Source organism: Ranitomeya variabilis, chromosome 2 (assembly GCF_051348905.1).
Source record: "Ranitomeya variabilis isolate aRanVar5 chromosome 2, aRanVar5.hap1, whole genome shotgun sequence".
NCBI classification, from domain to species: Eukaryota; Metazoa; Chordata; class Amphibia; order Anura; family Dendrobatidae; genus Ranitomeya; species Ranitomeya variabilis.
The window spans coordinates 860,915,453-860,929,001 of NC_135233.1; positions in this window are offsets into that span (position 1 = coordinate 860,915,453).

Sequence of the window (13,549 nt, forward strand, 5' to 3'; positions counted from 1 at the left end):
GAACTTGAGGGTGAGGTATTGAAGGCTCAGGGGGATGCCTCTGCTGGTCCGTCAGGGAAATTGTTTGTACCTGTACATCTGCACCTTAAAATTTTGAAGGTACATCTGCACCTCAAAATGTTTGAAGGCACATCATAACTCGGCACTGGATGGTCACCCAGGTAGTAAGGCCACCTTAGACCTCCTTCCTTGTTGTTTTTGGTGGCCAAGGTTGCATAAAAATTTAGTTGACTGAGTCCTCCTGTTGTGTCTGTGCATGTTCCAAGAGCCCGCATACTCGTCCGTCTAGGGCTCTTTTACAATTACCTTTCCTAACCAACCATGGAATCATTTATCCTTGGATTTCATTGGATTTCATTAAGGATCTTCCTTCGTCCTCTGGTATAACTGTTATCTTAGTTGTGTTGGATATGTTTTGTAAAATGGTGCACTTTATTGCTCTCGGCTTACTACAGAAAAACCCTTATAAAATATAACTTTTATTAAGTACATATAAAAATATACCTAAACGATTGGTGGTTTGGCATACAGCTGAAAAACTATATCACTGCAGAGTGAGTGAATAACATAACACAGTAACAAAAGAAATATAGCAGTAAAATGGCTAAATAAAACTACCATACAGTGCCTGAAGTATGCTATAGTACATGATAAATAACATCAAAATAAAGTCATTGAATAAATAAATAATAATGACAGGTAATAAAAAAATAGCGCCACACAGTGCCCAATTAATAGCGCAAGTAGTGGTTAAGTACATTGCAGATTTAGGCTGTGTGCACACGTTCAGGATTATTTGCGTTTTTTTCGTCTTTTTTCTCGATAAAAACATTATAAAAACACTTAAAAAATGCATACATTAAGCATCCCATCATTTTTAATGCATTCTGCAATTTTTGTGCACATGATGCCTTTTTTTTCCATGAAAAAAAAGCATCGCGGTAAAAAACGCAGCATGTTCATTAATTTTGCGGATTTTTCGCATTTTTCCCGCTATTTAATGCATTGGGAAGCTCCAGAAAAACACATGCAAAAAACGTGTGAAAAACGCGAAAAAACGCATGCGGATATCCTGCAGAAAAAGTCTGGTTTTGTTCAGGAAAATTCTGCAGAAAATCCTGAACGTGTGCACATAGCCTTAAAGACAAAGAAGCCATTGACAAACTTAGATTCATGCGCAGGGCCGGCTCCAGGTTTTCATGGGCCCTGGGCGAAAGAGTCCCGGTGGGCCCCTTTAACACATACCACAATTCATAATGCACAGATACGGCAGAGAAATATAGGTATAGTACAATGCCAAAGATTTCACTTACTTCTTACATTAAATGAGTGATATCTATTGTGCATTCTACATTAGCTCAGAAACCGGACAGTATAGTCCTCTATACAGAATAATGAGCCCCATATATTGCTCCAAACAGAATAATGAGCCCCATATATTGCACTATACAGTAAAATGGCCCCATATAGTGCTCCATACAGTATAATTGGCACCACATAGTCCTCTATACAGAATAATGAGCCCCATATATTGCTCCAAACAGAATAATGAGCCCAATATTATGCTCCATACAGAATAATGAGCCTCATATAATGCTCCATACAGTATAATGGGCACCACAGAGTGCTCCATATAGAATGAGCCGCATATATTGCTCCATACGGAAATGACCCCATATAATGCTCCATACAGTATATGATGGGTCCAATCTATTGCTCCATATATAATGGGCCCCATATAATGCTCCATACAGTATATGATCGGCCCCATACAGTATACCGAGTCCCATATATTGCTCCATACAGAATGGGCCCCATATGATGCTCCATACAGAATGGGCCCCATATAATACTCCTTACAGAATGGGTCCCATATAATGCTCCAAAAATAATTGGCCCCATAAGATGCTCCATGTATAATGGGCCCCATATAATGCTCCATATATAATTGGCCATATAAAATGCTCCATATATAATTAGTCCCATAAGATGCTTCATATATTATTGGCCCCATATACTGCTCCATATGCAATTGGCCCCAAATATTGCTCCATATTGAATTGGCCCCATAAGATGCTCCATATTAAATTGGCCCCATATAATGCTCCCTATATTATTGGCCCCATAAGATACTCCATATAGAATTAGCCCCAAATATATAAAAAAAATAATGAAATACTCACCTCTCGTTGCTTGACGCTGCTCTGCTCTGGACTCCTCACAGTCGGCATCTTCCTGCTCTCTATGCTGCGACTGCTCAGGCAGAGGGTGCGCACTGGTGATGTCATCGCGCCCTCTGACCTGAACGTCACAGTCAGAGAATGGAAGACGCTGCAGCGCTAGAATAGGGAGAGGTAAGTATCGCAAGTGTCGGGGCCCGGAGCAGATGGGGGGTCCACTCGCAAGGGGCCGGCACCATAGCGCGCCTGTGTCCCCGACGGCGAGTGGGCCCCCTGCCTGCTCAGGGCTCTGACACTTGCCCGGGTGCTGACGCCGGCCCTGTTCATGCGTCTGTTGGGGTTCAAAGGAGGGCATTGGATAAACTACCTGTTTAAATAGAAACTGCCAGGTGGATAAGTAAAAATGAATACAAATATAGGTCCCGCTATATGGTGCTATAGATAGATTAATTTACTATCCACTTTACAATATCTTTTATGGCTTTACCACAGTACAGTGTATATCACCATGTAGCTCCACAGGTAAGAATTATTTAGTACTCAGTCTAGGTTAGGCACATACATATAGACTCAGGCAGATTTCAAAGTAATCCAGTTAATTTAGATTTCTTTTTTTGACTAAGGAATGAAACCAGAGAATTTAGAAGAAGCCACAGGAATATGGAAAGAACATTCAAGATGTCTGCAAATTTAAATCCACGACACAGCAAAAAACACAGTGTTATACAAGTTACAATATTTTTAACACTCATACTTAAAAAAAACTGGATACCTGCTCATATTCACAGTTCTTATACTGTCAATACTTGCATTTTATATTTAAAAATATCTGCAAAGAGTGTCTATGAAATCAACTTAGTAACTTCCTCTCAAATATTTCCTTCACTTTTCACTTGTCAGCCTAGTGATCTATAAGCCTATTGGCATTACTTGAAGTTTTGTAGGTCTAATGTAAAATCTCCAAAATAAATGAAGCAAAGCACACCATAGGAAAGTACAGTACAGAGCAAAAGTTTGGACACACCTTCTCATTTAAAGATTTTTCTGTATTTTCATGACTATGAAAATTGTACAAACACACTGAAGGCATCAAAACTATGAATTCACAAATGTGGAATTATATACTTAACAAAAAAGTGTGAAACAACTGAAAATATGTCTTATATTCTAAGTTCTTCAAAGTAGCCACCTTTTGCTTTGATGACTGCTTTGCACACTCTTGGCATTCTCCTGATTGGCTTCAAGAGGTAGTCACCGGAAATGGTCTTCCAACAATCTTGAAGGAGTTCCCAGAGATGCTTAGCACTTGTTGGCCTTTTGCCTTCACTCTGCGGTCCAGCTCACCCCAAACCATCTCGATTGGGTTCAGGTCTGGTGACTGTGGAGGCCAGGTCATCTGGCGTAGCACCCCATCACTCTCCTTCTTGGTCAAATAGCTGTTACACAGCCTGGAGGTGTGTTTGAGGTCATTGTCCTGTTGAAAAATAAATGATGGTCCAACTAAACGCAAACCGGATGGAATAGCATGCCGCTGCAAGATGCTGTGGTAGCCATGCTGGTTCAGTATGCATTCAATTTTGAATAAATCCCCAACAGTGTCACCAGCAAAGCACCCCCACACCATCACACCTCCTCCTCCATGCTTCACGGTGGGAACCAGGCATGTAGAGTCCATCTGTTCACCTTTTCTGCGTCGCACAAAGACACGGTGGTTGGAAAATTTGGATCTCAAATTTGGACTCATCAGACCAAAGCACATATTTCCACTGGTCTAATGTCCATTCCTTGTGTTCTTTAGCCCAAACAAGTCTCTTCTGCTTGTTGCCTGTCCTTAGCAGTGGTTTCCTAGCAGCTATTTTACCATGAAGGACTGCTGCACAAAGTCTCCTCTTAACAGTTGTTGTACAGATGTGTCTGCTACTAGAACTTTGTGTGGCATTGACCTGGTCTCTAATCTGCGCTGCTGTTAACCTGTTATTTCTGAGGCTGGTGACTCGGATAAACTTATCCTCAGAAGCAGAGGTGACTCTTGGTCTTCCTTTCCTGGGGCGGTCCTCATGTGAGCCAGTTTCTTTGTAGCGCTTGATGGGTTTTGACACTGCACTTGGGGATACTTTCAAAGTTTTCCCAATTTTTCAGACTGACCTTCATTTCTTAAAGTAATGATGGCCACTCGTTTTTCTTTACTTAGCTGCTTTTTACTTGCCATAATACAAATTCTAACAGTCTATTCAGTAGGACTATCAGCTGTGTATCCACCAGACTTCTGCACAACACAACTGATGGTTCCAACCCCATTTATATGGCAAGAAATCCCACTTATTAAACCTGACAGGGCACGCCTGTGAAGTGAAAACCATTTCCGGTGACTACCTCTTGAAGCTCATCAAGCGAATGCCAAAAGTGTGCAAAGCAGTCATCAAAGCAAAAGGTGGCTACTTTGAAGAACCTAGAATATAAGACATGTTTTCAGTTGTTTCACACTTTTTTGTTAAGTATATGATTCCACATGTGCTAATTCATAGTTTTGATGCCTTCAGTGTGAATTTACAATTTTCATAGTCATGAAATGCTGAAAAGTGAGAATGCTTTCAAAAACAGAAATGTTATGGTGCTTTCAAATTGCATTTTGCCACACATTCAATGGTCCTGTTACATTTCTGCCTCCTCACTTGCTGTGTTTGCTTCCATTTCTACCTTCTCACCAGCTGGCTTGGATGGTGCTTTTGCTTCCGCTTCCGCCTTTTCAAATGCTACTTCGACTTCCTTCTCAGTTTTCCTTTGCGCAAAGGTGGCTTGTATCATACTCGCTGAGAGTTAAAGATTTCGAAGAACGTAACTTTGATGATCGCTTAGACTGCTTGGTGGACCCAGAAATGTGAGGTGACTTTACAATTATTTGTGCAATTCTTACCTTTGTCTTGGACTTAATATCACATACTTTGCAGTCTGGCTCAGAATTTAGTTGACGGAAACTTTGCAGTTCTTCAAGAGAATCATGTGTATTTAGTTTTTTCAGAGTTACAACAAATTCCCTACTTTTCCTTCTATAAAGGTCATAAACTGCACACAGTTGCCCTAGAGCTCCTTTTAGTAGTAGTTCATAAGAAGAAGGCTGAGAGATGATTTTGATGTGACTCAGCAATTTTTGCCATAAGTCTGATACATTACAAGAAAGTTCATGTTTAACCCTTTCAAAGTTTTCAAAGTTTTCTTTAACATTCCAGGTGAGCTTGGTGGAGCTTTTAGGCATCTCACAGGGCTGTGGTTTAAACTCTGCACATTCTTCATCTGATTGTGGATCTTAAATAGACCTTGGAGTCTTTCCCGAAGCCATTGTATTTCACAGAAATTGATCTGTATAGTGATTTGAGCTGCTGGATGGTAGCAGGGTGTATGCTGAGGGAGACGGTGCTGTGATGTTATAGACACACACTGATGATTGCTTATATGCTGGGAGCAGACATTCTGATGTCTGTGCTGTATTTATATAGAAGCTGCAATCAGGCTTTATAGATGTATTCGGGAAAGTCTTCTTTACTATTCTGACTCCGCAACTAGGCTTCGAGTGTAGGGCAGACACCATTTTTTTTTTTTTTAAACTCTGTATATTAAATGCATAGTAGTACATACAGGCAATTATATCCGACAAATACCATGAATTTAACACTTAACCCCCCCCCAAAAAAAAAAGGAAAAGACAACCCATCCTTCCCATCTCCACCGTGTGCAAACTAAACTCTCAAGACACTGTTTCTTAGCTGTCTCTATGTATCAGTACTCACACAGAGTGATTATCAGATAGCTTGAACTTGACTGCAGAGGCATGTATGGGGAAAGCTTATATTCAAGCTGAATTCTTGTAGTTATGCACAACTACAGTCACTGTAGCTGTAACAGCTACAGTAGGTAAAAATACATTTCTTAACCAGAGCTGCATGGTGCCATCCCCACAATGAGGAAGAAGAAGAAGGGATTATTAAAGACATCAGAACTAGGAAGGCAGACAGGGAGAGAGGGAGGATAAACTTTTAAAAGGCAAATCTATTGCATAGCAATGTAACAGCAACAATACATGTTTTGAAAATCATGGCATGGCACATAACAACAGCTACACTGCTACAAAGGTGAAATTGTCAGATTCTAAGATAAAAACAAAGTAGGCAAATACCCTGCAGTAAATAAATAAATAGCAATGAAAATTATATTGGGCAACGGTTAACATAATTTTGATCAAAAATGTAAAAGCCTGTAATAATTATATGGGTACTACGGAATCTGGTAGCATGGGATAAAGCCAGTCTGAGAGCAAAGTTGCAACAAAAGATGTATTTACTCAAAAACAGATATGTAAACAGAACTAACAGATATTTCTGCAATTGTAACGAGGTCCTCAGCTCTATATAGAAAATCACAGCAAACAGTAGCGGGGCGCGACCGCTAATGTGAACCAGTCCAGCAAGGAAATCATGTGGAAATGCAGACAGTACTTAAATGATGAAATCCAGCAAAACTTGCTCACACGTGTGCAAGTACTTGTTAGTAGGAGTCCAATTGTTCACAGATGATGCGTCATGTGAATGATGTCCTGGAAAAGAGAGGACGAGGGGAGAAAGAGGAAGAGCGCTATCTAAGTGTAGTAGATAAATAAATCTTTCTTGGAGAGAAAAGCACAGCTTGAATCTTGCTCACCTGGTGTGGTTGTGCAAAGAGGCACAACACTGGGAAAAGTTTTGTAAACAAAGGAGATCCTTCCACTGGTGCGCAGCCCGTTGCAGCAGTTCCAGAGGCGAGAGATAGCTGAATGGGGTGAGGCAGACCACCGAGTAGTGAGCAGCAGAAGCAGGGAGTTCACCAGCAAACAGACAAATGCTCAAGAGCCAGCAGCACAAAATACTCAGGCACAGGTAAACACAAGACCTGGACTTAAATAGTCAGGACAGACAGGAAGTTCCATGACAGGGCGAGATCCAAGATTCCATCTTGGATCAGGGCAAACAGACACCAGGAAAGTCCAGAATCTTTACAAAGCCTTCCCATCATGACATGGTGACTGTCACGACTCTGTTGTCAGGTGACACATGAGCAGGGGCTCCTTCCCTGTCCCTAACGCTAGGGGCACCTTAAATCACCCTGTTCCCCTGATTACTACTGATGGTGAAGATTCTGGGGCCACATACCTTGTCTTAGCTCCTGAATACACACTCAGGCTGTACCCTTCCCCAATCCAGAGAATAGGGGAGTAGTAGTGTACCGTAATACACCAACCAGACTAACAAGGTAATACAAACAGGGATAAAGGAAAATGCAAATCATAAAAAGATTCACATACAAATAACAGAGGTAAACACCATGGAGTGGAGGATGGGGTTAAACCAAAGTAGGAAAAGAAAGGGAATTATCACACACTCAACACCTAGCAACAGTCACAGATTAATCCACCAAATGCCTTCTCCAACAACCTGCAGCCATGCAGCAAAAGGTAACTCTGACAATAAGTGCTAGCCAGGACCCAGTTTATATAGGGGATGAGAGTGGCTAACAGTGCATAGCTGAGAGCCTTAATGCAGGAAAGCTTTCAGGATCTCTCAACTGAGCAGATTAACCCCTGCACTGCTAAGATAAACTTAAAATGAAGGTGAAGTGCTTCTAATCAATGCAGGAGTTAAGGTACCTTCACACGAAGCGACGCTGCAGCGATAGCGACAACGATGTCGATCGCTGCAGCGTCGCTGTTTGGTCGCTGGAGAGCTGTCACACAGACCGCTCTCCAGCGATCAACTATGCCGAGGTCCCCTGGTAACCAGGGTAAACATCGGGTAACTAAGCGCAGGGCCGCGCTTAGTAACTCGATGTTTACCCTGGTTACCAGCGTAAAATCTAAAAAAAACAAACAGCACATACTTACATTCACGTCCCCCTGCGTCCACTTCCTGACTGACTGAGCGCCGTACAGTGAGAGCAGAGCGGTGACGTCACCGCTGTGCTGCTTTCACTTTCACTTTGCGGCGCTGAGTCAGAGGAGGAAGCAGACTGCAGGGGACGCAATGTGAGTATGTGCTGTTTGTTTTTTTTACATTTTACGCTAGTAACCAGGGTAAACATCGGGTAACTAAGCGCGGCCCTGCGCTTAGTAACCCGATGTTTACCCTGGTTACCAGTATAAAATATCGCTGGTATCGTTGCTTTTGCTTTCAAACACAACGATACACAGCGATCGGACGACCAAATAAAGTTCTGGACTTTATTCAGCGACCAGCGACACCACAGCAGGATCCTGATCGCTGCTGCGTGTCAAACGAAACGATATCGCTAGCGAGGACGCTGCAACGTCACGGATTGCTAGCGATATCGTTATAATGTCGTTTCGTGTGAAGGTACCTTAAGAGAAATCTGATGCTGTGGTCTTCTGGCTCTTCTATGTCGTGGTAAACCTGTGACAGTATTCCCACTTCTACAAGAGACCTTTGGAACCTCAGAATCGGGTTTATCAGGGTGTGTCATGTAAAAAAAAACGGATCAACCTGGCTGCATGGATGTCAGATACTGGTACCCACACCCGTTCATCAGGGCCATATTCCTTCCAGTGTACCAGATATTTAAGCGACTGACGAACTATGCAAGAATCAACGATTTGAAATTCCAAATGTCCATCCACAATGATTGGAGATGACAGTAGCGGTGATGGCACAGAGAACACAGTGTACGCTTTGAGAAGAGATCGATGAAACAAATTCTCGATTTAAAGTAAAGTGTGCTGCAAAGCAAGGCGTGATGCTACAGGATTGACTACGGTCACAATCTTATAAGGACCAATGAATCTGGGACCCAGTTTCCAAGAGGGAACCTTCAACTTAATGTTCCTTGAGGACTACCACACTTGTAAATATATGTAAAAGGGGTGCACCCCTATTTGAGGTGTAATAATAAAAGTTTTCTGATTTTGTTTAATTTTCGGGTGTGCATACCATCACTAGTCTAGTCTTTTCTCTTTTTTGCTGTACCTTGAGGACTACCAGACCAATTCACCAACACACAGGTCTGGACCCACAAAACGTCTCCAATCAGTCACACTCTTATATTTGGACCCCATCTTCTTAAAATTATCAATAATCCATTGCCACACAGATATAATTGATGATGAAAATCGTTCTTCTTCAGGTATTCCTGAAGAGTGATTCCTATTAACCCCTTCATCCCAAAGCCTGTTTTCATCTTTCTGACCAGGCCAATTTTTGCAATTCTGACCAGTGTCACTTTATGAGTTCATGACTCTGGAAAGCTTCAATGGATCCCACTGATTCTGAGAATGCTTTCTCGTGACTTATTGTACTTCATGATAGGGGTAAAATTTAATTGATATGACTTGCGTTTAATTGTGAAAAAAATGGAAATTTGGCGAAAATTTTAAAAATTTCGCAATTTTCAAACTTTTAATTTTTATGCCCTTAAATCAGAGAGTCCTATCATACAAAATTGTTAATATTTTAGTTAGTATAACATTTTGAACATAACAATTTTTTGTTAGGAAGTTATAAGGTTTTAAAGTTGACCAGTGATTTCTCATTTTTACAACAAAATTTGCAAAACCATTTTTTTTAGGGACCACCTCACATTTGAAGTGACTAAGGGGCCTAATAACAGAAAATACCCAAAACTGACACCATTCTAAAACCTGCACCCCTCAAGGTGCTCAAAACCACATTCAAGAAGTTTATTAACCCTTCAGGTGCTTCACAGGAATTTTTGGAATGTGGAAGGAAAAAATAAACGTTTGCTTTTCTTTCACAAAAATTTTGCTTTAGACCTATTTTTTTTTACTTTCTCAAGGGTAACAGGAGAAAATGGGCCATACAATTTGTTGTGCAATTTCTCCTGAGCATGCCGATACCCCATATGTGGGGGAAATCTATTGTTTCGGCACACGGCAGGGCTCAGAAGGGAAGAAGCACCACTTTTTGAAAGAAGATTTGCTGGAATAAATAGCGGATGCCATGTCATGTTTGGAGAGCCCCTGATGAGCCTAAACTGTGGAAACCCCCCACAAGTTACAGCATTTTGGAACCTAGACCCCTTAGGCAATGTACCCAGATGTGTATTGAGCACCTTGAACCCACAGGTGCTTCACAGAAGTTTATAACGTAGAGCCGTGAAAATAAAAAAATTACATTTTTCCCCCCAAAATCTTTTTTAGCTCCATATTTTGCATTAAGAGTAACAGGAGAAATTGCTCTATACAATTTGTTGTGCAATTTCTCCTGAGTGTGCAGATACCCAATATGTGGAAGAAAACAACTGTTTGGGTGCACAGCAGGGCTTAGAAGGGAAGGAGCGCCATTTGACTTTTTGAATATAAAATTTGCTGGAATAATTAGCGGTTGCTATGTTGCGTTTGGAGAGCCCCTGATGTGCCTAAACAGAGGAAACCTCCAACAAGTGACACAATTTTGGAAACTAGACCCCTTAGGGAACTTATCTAGATGTGTATTGAGCACCTTGAACCCACAGGTGCTTCACAGAAGTTTATAACGTAGAGACATGGAAATAAAAAAATTACATTTTTCTCAAATAAATATTTTTTAGCTCCATATTTTGTATTTTCATAAGGGTAACAGGAGAAATTACGCTATACAATTTGTTGTGCAATTTCTCCTGAGTACGCCGATACCCCATATGTGGAGGAATACTACTGTTTGGGCGCATGGCAGAGCCTGGAAGGGAAGGAGCGCGTTTGACTTTTTGAATGCAAAATTTGATGGAATAATTAGGGAACGCCGTGTTGCGTTTGGAGAGCCCCAGATGTGCCTAAACAGTGGTAAACCCTCCACAATTACACCGTTTTGGAAACTAGACCTTTTTGGCACATTATTTGATGTGTATTGAGCACCCTGAACCCCCAGTTGCTTCACAGAAGTTTATAACGTTAAGCCGTGAAAATATAAAAAAATCTAATTTTTCCCACAAAAATCTTTTTTAGCTTTTTTTCAGGGTAAAAGGAGATGGACCCTAAAGTTTGTTGTACAATTTCTCCTGAGTTCACCAATACCCCATATGTGGTTGAAAACTACTTTTGAGGCACAGTGCAAAGTTCAAAAGGGAAGTAGCACCATATTACAGTGCAGATTTTGCAGCACTTGTTTCAGGGTGCCATGTTACATTGACAGAGTCCCTGAGGTGTAAGAACAGCAGACCCCCCTCATAAGTGACCCTATTTTGCCAATTAAACCTCTCAATGAATTCATTTAGGGGTGCAGTGATTATATTGACACCACAGGTGTGTCACAGACTTTTATACCATTGGGCACTGAAGATAAAATAATTTATATTTTTGACACCAAGATTGAGTGTTAACCCCAAGTTTTAAAAATGGCACCAAAATTTGTCCCCAATTTCTGCTGAATGTAGAAATACCCCATATGTGGATGTACAGTACTATTTTGCCATATGGAGAGACTTGGGAGGGACAGAGTGCTATTTGCCCCCTGGAGCGTAGATTTACCTAGACTAGTTCGCGGGTTCCATATAAAGAGTCACTAAGTGCTAGAAAAGCAGAATCCCCCTTCAAGTGACCACATTTAGGAAATGAAATTATAACCCTTTGGAAATTTATCTACAGATGTAGTGATGATTTTGACTCCATGGATGTTTTCCAGAAACAGGCAGCAGTGGATCTTGCTGAGTGAAAATTGCAAACTGCCATTGCAGTGACCAGTATGCTGTAGTGATCAGTACGTTGCAGTCACAAGTATGTTATGCCCAGCCCATGCTAATCAGTGTAGGAGTAAGAGAAATCAGACTCTATTGTCTTCTGACTCCTCTCTGTCACGATAAACCTGTGACAGTAACCTTATTTGGGGCGGTCCTAAACTCTAGTATTAAAATGTTAACCTATGTCTCAATGGTTTAAATGTAAATAGTGGTTAAGAAGGACCAAGGCCCTGACCAGTGGTCACCCAGCAATGGAGAGTTATATAAACGTAATGTCCATTTCAAAGAAAAGGGAAGCCACACCCTTATTTGATCAGAGTGCACAAACCTTAAATGAAAACCTGAAGAAATAAACTGGAGTATGTTAGTGTGCATGTAGCATGTAGGTTCACGTTCACACTGGCCACTAGAACAGCAACAAGACACAAGGTAGTTATACTGCATCAGCAAGATCTCTCCTAGGTAGTGTTGAGCGATACCGTCCAATACATGAAAGTATCGGTATCGAAAAGTATCGGCCGATACCGGCAAAGTATCGGATCTAATCCGATACCGATACCCGATACCAATACAAGTCAACGGGACTCAAGTATCGGACGGTATCCCTGATGGTTCCCAGGGTCTGAAGGAGAGGAAACTCTCCTTCAGGCCCTGGGATCCATATTAATGTGTAAAATAAAGAATTAAAATAAAAAATATTGCTATACTCACCTCTCCGACGCAGCCTGCACCTTACCGAGGAAACCGGCAGCCTTGTTTGCTTAAAATGCGCGCATTTACTGCCTTCCGTGACGTCACGGCTTCTGATTGGTCGCGTGCCGCCCATGTGACCGCGACGCGACCAATCACAACAAGCCGTGACGTAATTTTCAGGTCCTGAATGCCTAGAATTAGGCATTCAGGACCTGAAAATTACGTCACGGCTTGTTGTGATTGGTCGCGTCGCGGTCACATGGGCGGCACGCGACCAATCAGAAGCCGTGACGTCACGGAAGGCAGTAAACGCGCGCATTTTAAGCAAACAAGGCTGCCGGTTTCCTTGGTAAGGTGTAGGCTGCGTCGGAGAGGTGAGTATAGCAATATTTTTTATTTTAACTCTTTATTTTACACATTATATCGATCCCGATACCGATTCCCGAAACAACAAAAGTATCGGATCTCGGTATCGGAATTCCGATACCGCTAAGTATCGGCCGATACCCGATACTTGCGGTATCGGAATGCTCAACACTACTCCTAGGTAAACATTTCAAAGTAGACTGGGGTTTCAAAATGTGATGTTCAAACTATTTAGAAGGAGAACCACCAAATGGGCCATGTTGAGAACTGTAGGTTCAGTGGTCAGAAAAGGATACTTAGTGCAACAGATGAAAGACATATCATGCTTCCTTCCCTTCAAAATTGGAAGATGTCTGGTAGCAACCAAAAGGACCTATCTACATCTATCTGTTTGGAGAAGTATGACCAAAGTTGGTCTTCATGGAAAAATAGTAGCCAAAAAGCCATACCTTCAACATGGAAACAAGCCAAGCTACTCAGCTATGCAGAAAATCATAAGGAATTGGGGTGTAGAAAAATGGGAGAAAAGTGGTCTTTACTAATGAGTCAAAATATGAAATATTTTGCTGTTTAAAAAGGCATTTTTTTCAACAATGACTGGA